The sequence below is a fragment of the Hemitrygon akajei genome, unplaced genomic scaffold (genome assembly GCF_048418815.1).
Source record: "Hemitrygon akajei unplaced genomic scaffold, sHemAka1.3 Scf000080, whole genome shotgun sequence".
Taxonomy (NCBI): domain Eukaryota; kingdom Metazoa; phylum Chordata; class Chondrichthyes; order Myliobatiformes; family Dasyatidae; genus Hemitrygon; species Hemitrygon akajei.
Genome location: NW_027331966.1, coordinates 1,032,063 through 1,044,195, shown reverse-complemented (window position 1 = coordinate 1,044,195; position 12,133 = coordinate 1,032,063). Strand labels below are relative to the sequence as shown.

Here is a 12,133-nt window from a genome sequence, read left to right as displayed (position 1 = left end):
CATCCAAAATCAATCAGTCTCAGTTGTTCCTCTCGGCTGCTGGGCACCTGCAAGTATGGCCAGGATGCATGTTTCCCAGTATTGGAAGTTCCGTTTGATGGGGGCCTGAGACACCATCCCTCAAAACACCGACAGCCACAGTCATCTCTGGCTGGACCACAGGTCCTCATCTCACTTCCCCAGATGTTATTTGAGAAAGCCCAGGCTGAGAGTTCCTCACTCTGGTTGAGCAGGATTACTGACATTGGAACCATAGTTTTACCATGCTGTGGAATTTCAGCACAAACCCAGCAGGCCCCTAGTTCTACCTGTTTGGCATAGGTATGACAGAAAGATGGAAATGTGCTAACATGGGGGCCCCCGGATGCTGGGGTGAGCCCTCTCAAAGACATAAACATGAACACCACTAACAACCAATACATTCCCATTAGTCCGAGAGAGCCCTTCTACACAGTTCCTTCAGTAACATGTTTGGCACCTAATTGATGTATCCACCGAGATTGCCCCTTCAGTTTCACACCCATGTGAGTGGTCGGCAACACCTAATATGGTCCTCTCCACCGAGGTCCAAGATTCCCTCAATCCCAGTTGTTTGTCAGGAAAAAAAATATCCCAGGTTCCATGGTGGGATAGTCACTCCTCTCTGCAGAGTAGTTCTCTTCCTTGTAAGCCTGTCATACCTGTGAATGTATGCTTGGAAAATTTTGGTTAGTTGGCGTATATATTTCCCCATGTCTTCCCCTCGGGTATGAATATCCAATTTTGCTGGTAGACTTTCTGGGAGCAATGGTACACAAGGTCTTAGTCCCCAGAGTGTCATCATGGGCCATCCATAAATGATTTCAGCTGGTGACAACCCTGTTTTCCCCTGTGGGGTAACCCTCATATGGAACTGGGTGACGGTAGGACCTTCAACCGAGTCCAGTCTCCACTGTTAGTTTGGCCAATTTACTCTTCAGAGTGCCATTGGCTCTCTCCACTGTGCCAGAGGCCCGTGGGTGGTGTACACAGTGGAATTGTTGCTTGATAGCTAGTTCGTTACGTATGCCTTTGTTTACTTTCATCACGAAGTGTGGGTCATTGTCAGAGCTCAGCATCTCTGCCAGGCCGTACCCGGGAAGTATTTCCCGTAATAATACCCTCACAACAGTCATAACAGTATTATTGGTAGTTGGAACAGCTTCAACCCATCTACTAAACACATCTCTAATATCTAAGCAGTATCTATAGGAATGTACTCGAGGCAATTCAATAAAATCAACTTGTAGACACAAAAAGGTCCACCTGGCAAGGGAGTCGTACCCGATGTGCAGGGTACAGGTTACCAACCATTCCCTCCTTTCCCAGGTGTGTACAATTATGTACCTAATCGACCAATATTGGTAAAAACTGTGTAGGAACACAAACCTGTCCCACTGGTGTGATCCAAAAACCTAGGTCGGGGTCTTTCTGGCACCCCATCTGGGACCACAGTTTTCACTCCTCCACAGAGGCGTCCCCCTGAGAAGAAGAAAACTCAAGGTAGCTGTAGAGCGGTGAGTAAGTTGTTTACAAAGGTGACATTACTAATGGGTTGGCCAGAGGAAGTCAGGAATCCCCATGTTCCCAGAGAGCCCTGTAGTCATGTACAATTCCAAATGTATAATGGGAGTCTGTGTAAACGTTCCCACTTTAGTCTGTTGCTGGGATACAGGCACGAGTCAGAGCAAACAGCTCAGCCTTCTGGGCAGAGGCAGCTGCTTCAAAAGAGGCCTGCTCAATTACTTCACTGTCCGTCACTATCACATAGCCAGGATATCGTTTTCCTGCTGGATCCACAAAGGAGCTTCCTTCCTCATAAAACGTTGCCTCGGGATTGAGGGGATATTGCTAAATGGATGGGAGAGTCTGTCCTTCTTTCATGGTGATCCAGACAGGGGGACAGTTGGTGCGACAGATTTCTTGGCCTGAAATTACACAGAGATGGGATACAGCATCTTGGGATTGGACACTATTAAAAGGTTGTCTTACCAGATATCCCGTCTTCACCTCAGACTCCTTCCCGTATTAGACTAGACCCACGGCCAAGTCTTGCCAGTCTCCCTCGGTGCTGGAGGCTTGTTTCGTTAGGGTGTAGGCCAGGAACCCTGGGCTCTTTGGCTTGAACCCAGGGCAAACACTAACAGTGGTATGGGGAACCACCAGTTCTGTCTGTCGCCAAAGGAAATCTGGAAATTCGGCCAGTAATGCAATACCGTCTCTTCCTTTAACCTGTCTAATCACCGTGACTGGGAACTTCTGTCCGTCGAGGGGTGCATAATATTGGCTTTCCTCAGTGGCGCACCCCGTAGGGTCAAAGCACAGAGTCACATGAGGGTCGGCTGCTGGCAGAAGGAGTGGAGTCCAAATTAAGTGCCCTCCACTTGGGGGTCGGAAACTGGAGAAGCTGTCGGTTGTTCACCTGTCAAGGGTGACAGCATTGTCTGTGCAAAGAATCTCGACTTCCAACAGACAGAGCAAGTCTCTCCCTGCTAGATTACACACCCCCCCCCCCCCCATCTGGTGGTGACTGTAAATGAAACCTCACACTGGCTCCCCTGGAATTCCACCTGCAGTGGCTGGGTACGTGAATACGTACGTTCTGTGCCTTCGAACCCTGACAGAGTGATTATAATGTCTGATAGCTGGAATCCCTTTTCCAATACTAGTTCCTGATCGAGAGTGGTTGTGGTTGCCTCATATCAATCATAAACGGAACTGGATTTCCAGCAACTTGCAATATTACATTGGGCTCTTCCTGAGGGTTGGCACTCATGGTTGGAAGCATCTTCTTGTCAGTTTCCAAACGGGTTGTTGTCCCTACCTGTCCTGTGCTAGATTTTTTCTCCCATTTCTGTTCCTCAGATATAGCCCGCTCGCGTCCTTCTTCCCGCTGAGCATATTCAGCTTTAATATTAGTTCCCTTCGGGGTTGATCGAGATTCGAAAGTTGGGTCCTAATGATATGTCAAAGCTCGTCACATTTGATTTCGGTCATTGTCAGTCCAATCCATATTATTTGTTTTAATCATGTTGGCTAACTTAGTTGGTAAGCATTGGAGCAGTAGGGCATTAAACTGGGGGGGACAGATTTGCTTGGTCTCCTGCGAAGGTGCCGTAGCAGGCCACAAATCGCTCTCAATAGTCTGGTCCTGATTTCCCAGCCTTATGTTTGCATTCAGGTACTTTAGTGATGTTTACAGGTTGCTGGAGAGCCCTTTCCAAAGCTTGAATGATTTGGTCCATCTGTTCATTCTCATTATGTTTTCCCGCCTGTGACTGCTGATAGGTTTGGTATCTCAATTCTGCCTTCAATTTCCACCCCTCATCAGCTGAGAGAATCATGCAGCAGAGACCGAATAAATCTTGCGGAGTCACATTAAACTTTTGTGTAGTACTGTGGACACACTGAGCAAACTGTGCTGGTTTTTCTTTTCTATCTGGGGCCTGATTCATGATCACTATCATTTCTTGAGGCTTCAAGGGAGCATACACAGGAATCACTGAAGGGCTGTCCCTCCTCCTAGTCCTAGGGGGAGCGTTTGCTACTGCTGTTCAGGAGGATTGAAACTAATGTGGCAGGGGGATGGGAACAAGTGCAGAGAGACAGAGGGGGTGCAAAATGAGGGCAGAAGGAAAAAGTAGTAAGGAGAAAAGTATAAGTGGCAGGCAGTCAAATCCAGGGCAAAAATCAAAAAGGGCCACTTTTCAACATAATTGTATAAGGGCTAAGAGTGGTGTAAAAACAAGCCTGAAGGCTTTGTGTGTCAATGCAAGGAGCATTCGTAATAAGGTGGATGAATTGAATGTGCAGATAGTTATTAATGAATATGATATAGTTGGGATCACAGAGACATGGCTCCAGGGTGACCAAGGATGGGAGCTCAACATCCAGGGATATTCAACATTAAGGCGGGATAGACAGGAAAGAAAAGGAGGTGGGGTAGCGTTGCTGGTTAGAGAAGAGATTAACGCAATAGAAAGGAAGGACATTAGCCTGGAGGATGTGGAATCGATATGGGTAAAGCTGCGTAACACTAAGGGGCATAAAACGCTGGTGGGAGTTGTGTACAGGCCACCTAACAGTAGTAGTGAAGTTGGGGATGGCATTAAACAGGAAATTAGAAATGCGTGCAAAAAAGAAGGAGCAGTTGTAATGTGTGACTTCAATCTACATATAGATTGGGTGAACCAAATTGGTAAGGGTGCAGAGGAAGAGGTTTTCTTAGAATGTGTGCGGGATGGTTTTCTGAACCAACATGTCGAGGAACCAACTAGAGAACAGGCCATTCTAGACAGGGATTTGAGCAATGAGGAAGGGTTAATTAGCAATCTTGTCATGTGAGGCCCCTTGTGTAAGAGAAACCATAATATGGTGGAATACTTCATTAAGATGGAGAGTGACATAGTTAATTCAGAACCAAATGTTCTGAACTTAAAGAAGGGCAACTTTGAAGATATGAGATGTGAATTAGCTAAGACAGACTGGCAAATGATATTTAAAGGGTTGACAGTGGATAGAAACATAGAAAATAGGTGCAGGAGTAGGCCATTCGGCCCTTCGAGCCTGCATCGCCATTCAGTATGATCATGGCTGATCATCCTTCTCAGAACCCTGTACCTGCTTTCTCTCCATACCCCCAATCCCTTTAGCCACAAGGGCCATATCCAAATATAGCCAATGAACTGGCCTCAACTGTTTCCTGTAGCAGAGAATTCCACAGATTCTCCACTCTCTGTGTGAAGAAGTTTTTCCTCATCTCGGTCCGAAAAGTCTTCCCCTTTAACCTTAAACTGTGACCCCTCGTTCTGGACTTCTCCAACATCGGAAACAATCTTCCTGCATCTAGTCTGTCCAATCCCTTTAGAATTGTAATCATTTCAATAAGATCCCCCATCAATCTTCAAAATTCCAGTGAGTATAAGCCTAGTCGATCCAGTCTTTCTTCATATGAAAGTCCTGTCATCCCAGGAATCAATCTGGTGAACCTTCTTTGTACTCCCTCTCTGGCAAGAATGACTTTCCTCAGATTAGGGGACCAAAACTGCACACAATACTCTAGGTGCGGTCTCACCAAGGCCTTGTACAACTGCAGTAGAACCTCCCTGCTCCTGTACTCAAATCCTTTTGCTATGAATGCCAGCATACCTTTCGCCTTTTTCACCACCTGCTGTACCTGCATGCCTCCCTTCAATGACTGGTGTACAATGACACCCAGGTCTCGTTGCACCTCCCCTTTTCCTAATCGGCCACCGTTCAGATAATAATCTGTTTTCCTGTTCTTGCAACCAAAATGGATAACCTCATATTTATCCATATTAAATTGCATCTGCCATGAATTTGCCCACTCACCTAACCTATCCAAGTCACCCTGCATCCTCTTAGCATCCTCCTCATAGCTAACACTGTCGCCCAGCTTCGTGTCATCCGCAAACTTGGAGATGCTGCATTTAATTCCCTGGTCTAAATCATTTTTTTATATAACAAATAAAGCATTTATTAAACACTGAAAAACAAACTCCCAAAAGTAGACAAACCGCTAACGTAACTGGAAATCAGCTGCTGTGCGGCAGCATAAACAGTTCTTAAAGCAATAAAGCTTAAACAGTTCTTAAAATGATGTTGCAAAAACAGTTCTTCAAAGTAGTACTGCAAAAGTTCAAAATGCTTACAGTCCATTAATGGAGAGACTTTTTAGACAATTTCAATTCTCTTTCACGTCGTGTTGTTGTGGTACCCAGTCGAACTATACTTTTCCCGGAGAATTTACGAAGATGAAAATGAAACGGCTTAAAGGCACTGACCTTTCCTTTATAAAACTGTGCCCAATCGTCTCTGCTATATTTCGCAGGGATTAACATGGGGACAGCCAACGAATTCTTTCTGAATGTGGATCAAACAAGGTCGAACCTGTTTCACCGTCGAAGTCGACTTTTCTTGATCTTTTAGCTCCCGAACTCCGATCTTCACTCTCCACTGATTTTTAAATGGCAGTATTATAAAGCTGTCGATGACCTTTTAAACTTTAGGCATTAATTAAAACTCCACCTTTCAACCAAAAAACGAGATAACAATTCCTTCTCTATTGTCAAATGGTTTCTTTGATGCTTATTAAATTTCTTAGAAAAGTAAGCTACTGGATGATCAACCTCATCACTCTCATTACTTTGCATTAATACTGCTCCTGCAGCCTCATCACTAGCATCTACAGCTAATGAAAAAGGTTTTTCAAAGTCAGGTGCCTTTAGCACAGGCTGTTGACATATCATAGTTTTCAATTTTTCAAATGCTTCTTTTTTAAAAATATTTATTTATTAATTTTTAGAAAATTACAAAGAATAAATGTGAAGATAAATAGTGAGAAAAATAATATTAACCCTCCCCCCTCCCCCCTTAAACCTTATCTAAAGAGAGAAAAAAAAAGAGAAAGTTTGCCTGGATATCGGAGGATCCCCACATGCTCCATGGAGTTCAAAATAATTTTAATATTTATTTTTACTTTCCCCAATTACTTTATAATTTTATCTTCAAAGGACCTATATATTTAATCCTATCTTTTGTAGGTATGGGAGCCAAATTTTCAAAAATATATCATATTCATTTCTTAGATTGTATGTAATTTTTTCAAGTGGAATACAACTATGTATTTCATTAATTCAACAATCCATAGTTAAATATAAATCAGATTTCCAAGTAACTGCGATAACTTTTTTGGCTACTGCCAATGCAATTTTTATAAATTTTTTCTGATACTTATTCAATTTAAGTTTCGGTATGTCCCTTCAATGTCTCCTAATAAAAATAATACTGGACTATGTGGGAGTTGTACTCCAGTAATTTGTTCCAATAAAAGTCTTAGATTTATCCAAAATGGTTGAATTTTAAAACAAGACCAAGTAGAATGTAAAAAAGTACCAATTTCTTGATTACATCGAAAATATTGGTCAGACATATTTGAATTTAACCTATTTATTTTTTGTGGTGTTATATATAATTGATGTAAAAAATTATATTGTATTAATCTAAGTCGAACATTTATTGTATTTCTCATACTATCAGAACATAATCTTGACCAGTTTTTTCCATCAATTTTAACATTCAAATCAAATTCCCATTTTTGTCTTGATTTATGAATTCCTGATTTAATTGTCTGTTTTTGAATCAAATTATACATACAAGATTTAAATTTTTTAATTTTACCTTTTCGAATTAATATTTCTATTTCACTAGATTTTGGCATCAACGTTGTTTGACCCAGCTTTTCTCGTAAATAAGCCTTTAATTGAAAATAACAGAACAGAGTGTTATTTGATATTTTATATCTATTTTTTAATTGATCAAACGACATCAATATACCTCCTTCAAAACAATCACCTATATATTTAATCCCCTTTTGGAACCAATTATGTAAAAGTTTATTATCTATTCTAAAAGGAATAAGCCTATTTTGAATTAAAGTTCTTTTTGCTAATAAAGATTTCTTTATCTCATCGTCCATAGTTACCTTATTCCATAAATCAATCAAGTGTCTTAATATAGGAGATTCTTTTTTTCCAGTATCCATTTAGATTCCCATTTACATATATAATCTTCTGGTATATTTTCTCCTATCTTATCTAATTCTATTCTAATCCATGCCGGTTTTTCTTCATCAAAAAAAGACGCAATAAATCTAAGTTGATTTGCTTTATAATAATTCTTAAAATTTGGAAGTTGTAACCCTCAAATTTACATGTCAATTTTTCCATTGATATTCTTGACATCTTTCCTTTCCAAAGAAATTTCCTTACATATTTATTCAGTTCTTGAAAAAACTTCTGAGGTAATTGTATTGGTAAAGTTTGAAATAAATATTGCAATCTAGGAAATATATTCATTTTTACAGCATTAACTCTACCTATTAATGTTATTGGTAACATCATCCATTTATCAAGATCCTCTTTTTTTTTAATAATGGCAAATAATTTTGTTTATATAAATTTTTTACATTATTATCAACTCTAATACCTAAATATTTTATCCCGTTTATTGACCATCGAAATTGAGTTACTAATCGACATTGATTATAATTTCCTTTGGTAAGGGGTAAAATTTCACTCCTTTCAGATTTTCGGAGAAGGACTTCTGAGAATCGGAGCAAGAGTGAGGTGGAAGCCATTTTGAATTTTACCGGTTTTCATCTGAGTTGAGAGAGGCGGGACTGCGCAGGCGTGTGACGTCAGGCAGTGAAGTGCGGGAGATTTAAAAGGAACATAGCCCGATACAGCGGGCAGTGGAGTGAGCCGGGAGTAGAGTGGAGGCCTAAGGACTTTGGCTCAACGGGCTTCGGCAGAACCGGGCGAGGCGAGGAAGACCGGAGCTGCAGAGCTCTCACAGCTAGTCGCTTGGTAAGTATTGGTAAGCAGTCCTGCTTCCTTTTACACTTATGACTTTAAAAGTATTGTTAAATAGTGTGATAGTTAGCTGTATTGGGGCAAAGGGTTCTTGCATAACTAATACTAGTACATTAAATTAACTATATAGCATGGAGCAGGTGATGTGTTACTGTTGCGAGATGTGGGAACCGGTGGACCCCATTGAGGGACACGGCGACTACATTTGCAGCAAGTGTTTGTTGCTCGAGGAAATCCAGCTTCATATTGATGAGCTACAGTCCGAGCTTCAGACACTGCGACACATCAGGGAGGGGGATAGTTACCTGGACTCTGTGTACCAGGAGATAGCCACACCTAATAGATTAACTAATGTAGATTGCAGTCAAGCACAGGATGGTGTGGCTATGAGTGAGGCAAGTAGGGGAATCCAGGAGGTAGGGCTGGAAGAGATGCAGGCCTTGCTCTTGTCCAACAGATTCGAGGCTTTAACTCCCTGTGAGGGCAGGAGCAGGGACTGTGCGGAGGATGAGCAACCTGCCCATAGCACCATGGAGTGGGGGGCCATTCCAGAGGGGGGAGTCAATAGAAATGTTGTAGTAATAGGGGACAGTATCGTCGGGGGGATAGATAGGGTTCTCTGCAACCGAGAGCGAGAGTCCCGAAGGCTATGTTGCCTGCCTGGTGCTAGGGTTAAGGACATCTCTTCTGGGCTGGAGAGAAACTTGCAGTGGGAGGGGGAGGATCCAGTTGTCTTAATACACATCGGTACCAATGACATAGATAGGACAAGGAAGAAGGTTCTGTTACAGGAATATGAGCAGCTAGGGGTCAAATTAAAAAAACAGAACCTCAGGGGTAATAATCTCTGGATTATTACCTGAGCCACGAGCAAATTTGGCTAAGTTAAATAAAATTAGGGAGTTAAACGCGTGGCTCAAAGACTGGTGTGGGAGAAGTGGGTTTTGCTTCTTGGGACACTGGCACAGGAGAGAACTGTTCCGGAGGGACGGGCTTCACCTGAACCGGGCTGGGATTAGTGTCCTGGTGAATCATATAACTAGGGCTGCAGAGAGGTCTTTAAACTAACTAGTGGGGGGGGGGGGGGGGGGAGGGGGATTCTAGAGAGCAAATAATTAAAAAGACAATAGAGAAGGTAATAGATGTAGGTAAAAGTGGAGGAATAAAAAGACAGAGTGTGTCAGGAGGGGAAAGAATGTACGGAGATAAGCGTAAAGTTGTACAAAAGGAAAAGGTAGGAAATAAGTGTCAAACATATTTGAAAGTCCTTTATTTGAATGCACGTAGTATTAGGAATAAAATTGATGAGTTGACGGTACAAATAATTACGTATGGTTATGATATTGTGGCAATTACGGAAACATGGCTGCAGGGTGACCAGGACTGGGAATTAAACATACAACAGTATTCGACAATTAGGAGAGACAGGCAAGAAGGAAAAGGAGGTGGGGTGGCTATGTTAATAAAGCAAGAAATCACTGCAATAAAGTGAAATGATATTGGCTCAAAGGATCAGGATAACAAAACAATTTGGGTAGAAATAAGAAATAGTAAAGGGAAAAGAGCAGTGGTGGGAGTAGTCTATAGGCCTCCAAACAGCTGTAACTCAGTTGGTCGGAGCATAAATCAGGAAATAGTTGGGGCTTGTAATAAGGGAACAGCTATAATTATGGGGGATTTTATCTTTCATATTGACTGGACTAATCAAGTGGGACACAGCAGCCTTGAAGAAGAGTTTATTGAGTGTATTCGGGATGGGTTCCTTGAACAATACATTACTGAGCCGACAAGGGGGCAAGCAGTCTTAGATCTGGTCCTGTGTAATGAGACAGGACTAATAAAAAAACGTCCTAGTAAAGGATCCTCTTGGAATGAGTGACCATAGCATGGTCGAATTCCATATTCAATTAGAGGATGAGAGGGTTGGATCTCAAACAAGCGTACTGAGCTTAAATAAAGGAGACAATGATGGTATGAGAGCGGAATTGCTTAAGATGGATTGGGAAAATAGATTAAAGGGTAGATCGGTACTTGATCAGTGGTGTATATTTAAGGAGTTATTTTACAACTATCAAGAAAAATATATTCCACTGAAGAAAAAAGTGTGTAAAAGAAAAAATAGTTATCCGTGGCTAAGTAAAGAAATAAAGCAAAGTATATGACTAAAAAGAAAGTTATATAAGGTAGCTAAATCTAGTGGGAAGATTGAAGATCGAGAAGCTTTTAAAGATCAGCAGCAAATAACAAAAAGATTGATTAAGAAGGGGAAGATAGATTATGAAAGTAAATTGGAGATAAACATAAAAGCAGATAGTAAGAGTTTTTATAGTTACATAAAAAGAAACACGGTGGCTAAAGTAAATGTTGGTCCCCTAGAAGATGAGACCGGGAAATTAATGGTAGGGACATGGAGATGGCGGAAACGCTGAACAAATATTTTGTATCAGTTTTTACAGTAGAGGACACTCAAATTATCCCAACACTCGATAAACAGGGGGCTCGAGGGGGAGAGAAGCTAACTACGATTCAAATCACCAAGGAAATGGTACTTGATAAATTAATGGGACTGAAGGTGGATAAATCCCCTGGACCAGATGGCTTGCATCCTAGGGTCTTAAGGGAAGTGGCGGTCGGGATTGTGGATGCATTAGTGATAATTTTTCAAAACTCGCTGGACTCGGCAATGGCCCGGCAGATTGGAAAAATGCTAATGTAACTCCTTTATTTAAAAAGGGCAATAGACAGAAGGCTGGGAATTATAGGCCAGTTAGCCTAAAATCTGTGGTTGGCAAAATGTTGGAATCGATAATTAAGGAAACAGTAACAGGGCATTTGGATAAACATAGCTTAATAGGACAAAGTCAGCATGGCTTTACAAAAGGGAAGTCATTTTTGACAAATTTGTTGGAGTTCTTTGAGGACATAACATATAGGGTAGATAAAAGGGAACCAGTGGATGTGGTGTATTTGGACTTCCAAAAGGCATTTGACAAGGTGCCACACCAAAGATTATTACTTAAAGTAAAAAATCATGGGATTGGGGATAATATTCTGGCATGGGTGGAGGATTGGCTTTCTAACAAAAAACAGAGAGTTGGGATAAATGGTTTATTCTCAGACTGGCAGTTGGTGACTAGTGGTGTTCCGCAGGGGTCGGTGTTGGGACCCCAACTCTTTACAATCTATATTAATGATTTGGAGAAAGGGACTAAGTGCAACGTATCGAAGTTTGCTGATGACACAAAGATGGGAGGGAGTGTAATAAGTGCGGAGGACATTGAAACCCTGCAGGGGGACATAGATAGGCTGAGTGATTGGGCAGACATTTGGCAGATGAAATATAATACTGACAAGTGTGAGGTCTTGCACTTTGGCAGGAAAAATAATGGAGCAAGTTATTATCTAAATGGAGAGAAATTGGAAAGTGCTTCTGTGCAAAGGGATCTGGGGGTCCTGGTGCAGGAAACACAAAAAGTTAGTATGCAAGTGCAGCAGGTGGTCAATAAGGCCAATGGAATGCTGGCTTTTATTGCTAGGGGGATGGAGAATAAGAACAGGGAGGTCTTACTGCAGTTGTACCGGGTATTGGTGAGACCACACCTGGAGTACTGCGTGCAGTTCTGGTGTCCATATTTAAGAAAGGACATACTGGCTCTCGAGGCAGTGCAGAGAAGGTTCACTAGGTTAATTCCGGGGATGGGTGGGTTGATGTATGATGAGAG

At 41.8% G+C, this 12,133-nt stretch overlaps 2 protein-coding genes across 6 annotated transcripts in view; one reads left to right on the top strand and one right to left on the bottom strand.

Moving 5' to 3' along the window:
• LOC140722568 (uncharacterized) overlaps positions 1-12,133 on the bottom strand; it is a 424,481-nt gene that overhangs the window by 355,982 nt on the left and 56,366 nt on the right. The gene's annotated exons all lie outside the window — the stretch shown is intronic.
• LOC140722576 (uncharacterized) overlaps positions 1-12,133 on the top strand; it is a 168,382-nt gene that overhangs the window by 137,067 nt on the left and 19,182 nt on the right. The window contains exon 4 of one of the 5 annotated variants that reach the window (XM_073037291.1): positions 8,102-8,405. The exons of the other annotated variants lie outside the window; for them this stretch is intronic. The gene's annotated coding sequence lies outside the window, so the exon portion shown is untranslated. The remainder of the gene's footprint in view (positions 1-8,101; positions 8,406-12,133) is intronic. 5 annotated transcript variants of the gene reach the window in all.